Source organism: Gavialis gangeticus, unplaced genomic scaffold (genome assembly GCF_001723915.1).
Source record: "Gavialis gangeticus isolate Ggan-Ray unplaced genomic scaffold, GavGan_comp1, whole genome shotgun sequence".
Taxonomy (NCBI): Eukaryota; Metazoa; Chordata; order Crocodylia; family Gavialidae; genus Gavialis; species Gavialis gangeticus.
In genome coordinates this window covers 48,726,117-48,733,838 of record NW_017729004.1, presented here as the reverse complement: position 1 = coordinate 48,733,838, position 7,722 = coordinate 48,726,117, and the positions used below count along the sequence as shown (strand labels likewise).

Sequence of the window (7,722 nt, the reverse complement as noted above, 5' to 3'; positions counted from 1 at the left end):
TGCAATGCTACTATGCCAGGAGGTACAAAGGCAAAAGAATGCCTGTGCAACTCGGTTATAAACTGCTTGCAAAGATCTGGCTTGTTATTTCTGCTGTGGTTGCCATGGGAAGGGTGACAAGCTAAAAAAGCAAAGATGAAACCATTATACGTTCAGTTATCTCAGAACTAAAATACAAAAAATACCTTAAGAGAATGCATCCAGACATGAAATGCCTAACATAGAATCTGTGCCTTCCATCTTCTCATGGTGATAAAGGTCTCAACTTTCTTTTAGGAGGCTGCTTGACAGACAGTGCATATCCATAAGAACTGCAGCAGAGGTGACTGGTGGTAGCCACACATGCTAGGCTTTCAAAATAGATAGGTAAGTTGCCTCAGTGGGAGCTCATGTGGGGAGAGTTGGTGCCTATTTCAGGGGTTGGCATCTTTTGTTACCTAGCCTCCACCTCAGCCACACTCCTGCATACCCTGGTTTCCTACCCTGCATGCCTGAATTGGGCCCTGAGTGCCTGGATAAGCCTCCACATGCCCAGATAGGAGCCTGAGGCCCAGTGCCACCCTTGCATGCTGGGAGTGGTTCCTGGTGCCTGGTGCTGGTACCACTTCTCCCCAACACCACCCACTGGGATTGGGTTCCAGGGCTTGGCATTGCCCCTTCCTGGTCCCACGCACCGAAATCAGACCCTGTGTACCCAATTATATGGCTCCCACGTCTGGAAATTCAGCAGCAGGGAAGCAGTGGCACTGCTAAATTTTCAGACCCATGAGGAGCCCTGTGGGTGAATTAACACTGAGTTGGGGAATGTATCTGGCCTGTGGGCTGGGAGCTTTGTACGCCTTTCTAGAGAAAGGCAGGTGCTGGGATCCTGAGGATGCCTGCCCTGGTGCAGCAGAGAAAATAAATTTGAAAACAGCAGGCAGTAGGACCCTGGGATGCCTTCTCTGCTGCTGTGGCTGGAGGTGGTGTGGATTGCCTGAGCTGCCACCAACCAGTTCTAGACTATTCATGGGCTAGATTCAGCCTGTGGGCCATAGGTAGCCAACCCCTGACCTAGTTGTTACATGCACCTGTGATCTGATAGGAAATCCTAAGTGCCCTTCCTGTTTACTTAGGGTCAACCAGTGGCACACCACAGTATTGCTGAAGGTGTCATCTTTTGTATAGAAACAGCATCCTGACTCCTTGTGATTGTTAGTCTTAGCCTTACATATCTCTATCAACAGGAGATTAGCCATGGCTGAACTTCTGTTGCATAATCCAAATGCTGTCTACCTAGACTGCCCACCAGTTGTCTGTGCCATTTTCCACCTTCTGTACTGATCTGTTTAAAGGTTGCAGCCTTCTGCCTGCAAGGTGGCTGTTTTTCTCTGATGGGTGTAGTGACCCCTGTAATATGCAATTTCATATAGCTTTGTCAGGTACTTTGAGACTGTGGCATTGAAGACACTATGTAAGTGTCACTTATCATTATTAATGCCTTTCTTGCATTTGGGAATTTAACAGACAACATTCTCCATAGAGTCATCATTGTCACATTCATTTTTGTTTTTTATAATCAGAGGTGGCAACTGTGGGATTCAGATTCTTAATTACATTTCATATAGGTGAACAGTGGTAACTTATTTAAAGTAATTAGTATATAACAAAACAAAGAAAAACCCCAGAATTTCTGCTTTTAGTGTAGTTAACAGCAGCTTCTAGATCTGAGAAAGCACTTGTTCCCCAAGCACCCAAAGCAGATATATACTGGATCCATATGGTAGCAAGGGGTTGTATACTGATGGGGGGATTGGTATCTCCAAAGGCCTCTGCATATTTTGTTTTACTTTTTCTGGATGAGAAAATAGTTTCTCACCCAGTGATAAACTTCTTGATATGTCCAGGTGTTTCCCCCTGCTCTGCCTCCCCATCCTTTGTTCCCTGCAACAGGATAAAGGCTTCTTCTGAATTTTATGAAAAACCTACGAGACAGAGCGTGGGGGAGACAGACAGATAGACAAACTGACACTTAGTCACCCTTGAGCAGACAACAACCTGATGGTTAGGGCATTCACCTGAGATATGAGAAACTGTGGGTTAAATGCTTTGTCAGTATAAGAAAGAGCAAGGAATTGAACTTGCCTGTTTTTCAGATGAGTGCCTCAACTGCTGGGTGTTTTGGGGCAAGCGGCTGGCAGTGTCTTGTTCCTCTGGCTTTGATTCCAAATTCCATAATTAAGCCAAGAAACCTTTATCAAAACTGGTATTTAGTTTCCTAGGAAGAATTCAGGTTTCAAGAGTGTCTTGTTTTACTAAATGAGAGATGGGAATGCAAACACACACACGCACGCACGCATGCACACACACACACACACACACACACTTTCTTCAAGTGCGTTTTCCCACCACCATTCCCACTATTAAGACTCTTGCTACAGCTCTGGAGCCTTGAGCTCCACCTTTGTGCCAGAGGCTGCTGCCAGTTGACCCTGATTTTAGTGGATACCTGGTGATTTGGGCTGGCACGTCAAAAACTGGCCAGACACGATAAAAGTAACATTACTCCATTGTGTACCACTGGTTAGTAGAATCTGGCTAGTAGGCTCACAAGGACCATTGACCACTACTAATGAAATAATCAATGACTCATCCAGAGAAGCACACCTTTCAAACTACTTGAAAAAGGTGGCCTCAAGAAGCCAACCCCCGAACCTGATACTACCACCCCAGCTCCAACTGCCAATTCCTGAGCTGCATAATTGAAAAAGTAGTAACTGCCCAGCACCATCATGTGACATCTGCCAACTTCCTAATCAGGGTTCACAAACTATAGACAGTTCTATTGGCACTAAAAGATGACCTTCTCAGAGCCACAGACACAGGCTTCTCTATCTCTCTACAGCAGTTGACACAGTGGACTATAATGTATTATTAATATGCTGACAAGACAGAGCAGGAATCAATGGCCCTGTCACTGCTGTAATTCCAGTTCTTCCTTGACATAAGAACTTTGAGTAGAAAAAAGTAACTGACTCCTATACAAAAAGATCCCACACTCTCCCCACTTCTCATCAATATTTAAACTAGCAGAATGTCGGTGCTATTCAGCTGTCTCTCATTCTTAGATGATACAACAAACACCAATACAAAAATGTAAAAATCAGCTTTTGAAGGAGTGGCTTGCTCAACTAAAGTGATACACATTATCTAGAGAAATCACTTTGAAAACTAGTTGAGTCTACCTCCATTTTCTATTAAAGACACACAATTCTCATTTGTAAAAATGCAAAGCCATGGAATCCTGCTTAATTTCTTATTGTGCTTCATCATTATGTCCCAATTTTCAAAACTGTTAGGCTGCTTGAAGACATAATCTCCCAAATAAATGGCTCTTTACTTTAAGCTTGGTGTGCCCTTGTGCCAAGCACAGGACATGCCCAGAAGTGGCATCACATTAGTTGGACCCGGATCGCCCAACATCTATATAGATCAGGTGCTTCTGCAGGGCTTGTTGGTGCTTTTATGTAATAGCCAATTGATTCAGGTTTCGATAAAAGTGCCAAAAAGCACTGCCGAAATGCCTGATCTATACAGGTGCTGTGGAGCCAGGTCAAACTAACACACTGCCCCTTCTGGTAAAGTGCTGTTTTTTTGGCTTTTTTCATGTTTGTCAGTGCCCTTAATGTATCAAATCCCAACAATTTTAAAATGGAATTTGAATCTGTTGATTGCTGCAATGACCATACTCATCTGGGGACACTGCAGATCACAAAGCCAAACTGAAGTTTATGAGAACTAGTGCCAAAGCATTCTCAGTAAAAGGGATCTTCCAGTGGAGATTAAATGAAGTTTGCCAGAGTCGGCCCATCTTTAAGATATGCTGCAAAACTTTCTTCCTAGAAAAGCCTTTGTATCGTAAGAATGATGCTAACAACTGTCATGCTTTCTTCTAATAAGCACCCCAGCAACTAACCACCCAAAAGTGGGAATGTGGAGGGCATTATTAAAAAAATTAAACTCCTCAACAGAGTTATTACCCTAAAAAAGAAGTAATAGGGAATTCATTAGGAGTACTGATTTTCTGTGGAAAGTACTCTGGCAATGGGTGGCTGTATAAAAACTGAAATAGATGGATACTAGGATATATAATGAGAAAATTAGTGGAGTTATAAAGATATGTTTTTGTTTATATGGGCCTAATCCACATATTTGATGTGAAGTGCTTAACTGAGGTCAGATTCTTCAGTCAGAAGAGAATTATTGTGTAGTAATATTGATCATAAGTAGGTGCTAAAATAAAACACACACACTTCTGTATGCTTTTGTATTTTATTAGCAAGGCTTCTTACAAGGATGAGTTGCCTCATTTAAAAATATCCTAGGTGTGTTAAAAAATAACATGTTTTACTATAGTGAAAATGAATAGCAATGTCATGAAACTACACTTTGAAATTGTTATGCTACCTAAAGCTAATATGTACCGTCTCCTTTAAATTCTTTCTAAAATATATTCTGTTAATTTGCAATGCATGTAGGATGTATTTCTATAATTGAAGTCCACTGAGGTTATTTGGCGTAGAATTGGGCCTTTTAAGTAGTTACCTCTTTCTGTATATAAATACTTAATTTATGTTACATCACATTTCCTACAGTCAGATGATTATATAAGGAAAGGCACTATTAAATTAATCATGGTGGAACTAAGAAGACCTCTTATTTTTAATAGTTTTAAATGTAACAACTAGCTATTGAGCCATACTTATTACTTTTCATACATTTTCTGTCACAGCAATCTGGATTTAGTGTTGTTATAATCTTATATTGTAATGTAACAACAACCAAATGATTTCTATATGTGTCTAGAGAGAATGTATGCTTCCATTAAAATATGCTTACCAAATCAAAATGATAGCAGTATGGAGGCTGTTTATATGATTAAATTGTAGCAATATGAGATTACCACAGGAAACAAGTAATCCAAACCTAGGGACTCTTCCCATTATAAGACCATTATAACAGCATAACAACTAGAATGCAAGTGTCAAATGAAAAAAACAATAAAGGACTGATCCTGCCATTAATACTCAGACAAACTGCCTGTTGGACTCACTGGAGGCTTTACCTGAGTAACAAATACGTCATCCAATAATACCAAATAATACCTAATAATGCCTAATAGTACCTGTAGAAAAAATATTCACTTTATCACTATTTAGCTGCAGCATAAACATGAGAATGTTTGTGTACTTTATAACTGATTGTTTTAAAATTCATTCACAGTTATTGTAATAAATTCTTGTTAGTTGTTCAAAAACCACAATGAAAAACTTCAGCCTTGGAGTTACTTTTCTAAGATAAAGCTGTCAAAACGTATACACATCAATTGGGTTTTCAGAAACTGTCATTTTATCCTGCATTTGAATAGTACCTAGCCCAACCGATACAACAGACTTGCCAGAGCTTGTAGGCACTGCTGCAATGCAAAATATTTTTCAGAGACACTTCTTAGAATGTCTTGTTTCAGATCAGAGCTTGCCTTTTCCCTCCCTCTCAGTGGGAGTGGACATTTGGCTGATGTTTCTTGGAGATAAGCTAAGGTTCAGGAAATGCAGCTTGCATGAATGGCATATACACTTTAAATGCATATTATATTGTTGAAATAAAAATGGGAATAGGAGCTTTCCCAAAAGCGTTAGATAAACTCACTTTTTAATTTCCCTTGTCTGTCCCTTCAGCTTGGTGAATTCTCTTTTGAACAGTATTTGCTTTTTAATTATTCTTTGTCCTTCTATTTAACGTAACATGTCCCTTTAATGATTTACTCTTCTTTCTAAATGGTAATAGTGATTAGAATTACATTAGGCAACAGGTTTCCTTAAGAATTTCATATCTTCCTCATTTTGCACAACTGTTATTCCTGGGTTCTGTACAAAACCTTTCCACTAGGCTGTCAGCGTTGAAATTGTTTTAAAGCTGTTGTTGTGGCCTCACAGTAGTAGTAGTCTATTCACGACAGGTAGACCTTTTTATTTTTAGATTTCCATGTTTTCCTTCACAAATCGTCTTCCATGAGATCTGTAACCAAAATATTTGTTTGCTGTTGTAGGAGGTCAGGGTCTTCCCTTAACTTTATTACCTAGGAAAACCTGCAATGCACGGAGTTAAATAGCAATTATTCAGATCTCGGAACTTATTTTTATATTCTGTGTTGGATGTGAATGGTTTGTTAATGTTCAAATATGACTGTATTCACACCTAATGGGTACATGCTTATAGGAGCAGGTGTGCTGTGCTGAACTCAAAGAGCAGGAATTTGATACAGAAGAACTTGGTCACTGTAGTGTTCAGCACTGCAGCATCTAACTTTTAAGCACTTTGCTGACTAGTGAAATCTGCAGTCCTGATCACTTGCCTAGGCTCTCTATACAGTGCATGGGGAAGGTCAGGTGCTTAAGAACAGGATCCTCAAAAGCCGGTACTCCATGAGGAAAGCTCTGTAAGCAAACCAGAAAGAAAGGCTCAGGACTGGGACGAATCCCTCTGGGCTGTAAAGAAGCACCTATATCCCATCAGGAAATCACAAGCTGGAATCTTCTTCTGGAGCTAGATGCTAATGTTGCCTTTTCTTCCAAAGCGTAACCAGTGGAGGATGAGCAACCTTTATACACTGGTTGCATTACTAGGGTACTCAGCCAGGATATAAAAGACCCATTTCTCTCCTTTATTGAGGACATTTGAACTGGAATCCTTTACTTTCATGAAGAATGCTTCCATCACTGGTTTATACAGGGTTAGCCTCTCTTCCTCTCTCCTGTTGAATAGAATAATTAAATATTCATTGGGCCAGAGACAGCAAAAGTGAGCACAACTCTAAAACTTTAGCCGGTCATAGGAGGGGAGACCTGGATCCAGTCCCTACTCCAATGAATACTTAATCTAAATACTGAAATAACCATTGGAACTGGGACTAGGTGGTTCTTGGTATTTGCAGAAGCAAGCTGTAAGGTACCTTTTAGAATTTGATGGAGGAAACAAAGGTGCATACAGACTTTCAGCAACAGCTGGGCAGAGTCTTGGAGATCTAAGAGAAGAAACATTTTCAGAGAACTAAATTGATTGTCTATAAAACATGAAACCTGTTTCAGCAAAACACATGAGCCTTGAGTTCACTGGGGCTATTCACATCTTTAAATTAAAGCATGTGTTTGTGCTGTGTGGGGGCTTTAATTGCAAAAAGTGTTTAACTCCCACATTTTAAGATATGAACGAACTATGGTACCATTAGGTGAACATGTTAAGAGTACATCATTATAACATGCCAGATAGTGCTCTTTGTGAAAATGTCAACAAGGGAGGTAATCGAACAATGACCCATCCCAGCAGAATATCAATTATCATATTAATTATCAAATTTCCTTACATACAACATGTCCTGGAATAAGGTACGTGCTGACAGAAGTGACATTTTTGTCACGCAATCAGACACTGGAAGAGCTGCACTGCCAGAAGTGTGCAGCTGTAGAGTGCTTTAAAAAGTTCCCAATTGTGCGACAAATGAATCCTCATTACATGAGTGTTCAGATGAAGGCACTCCAAAGCAAAGTACCTTCTTTAACTTCTGTTAGTGCATGCTGGGAACAGGGCTGGAATTAAGCAACCCCATCTTCATCCCCAATTCTGTCCTCTGGATGAGGCGGGGATGGAGAGGAGGGGGTTCCTTCTGGGGTTGGGTGGGGTGGG

At 40.5% G+C, this 7,722-nt stretch overlaps 1 protein-coding gene across 2 annotated transcripts in view; it reads left to right on the top strand.

Moving 5' to 3' along the window:
* Positions 1 to 276: 276 nt before the first annotated feature.
* PTER (phosphotriesterase related) overlaps positions 277 to 7,722 on the top strand; it is a 39,461-nt gene continuing 32,015 nt past the window's right edge. For both annotated transcript variants that reach the window (XM_019508346.1, XM_019508347.1), the window contains exon 1: positions 277 to 366. The gene's annotated coding sequence lies outside the window, so the exon portion shown is untranslated. The remainder of the gene's footprint in view (positions 367 to 7,722) is intronic.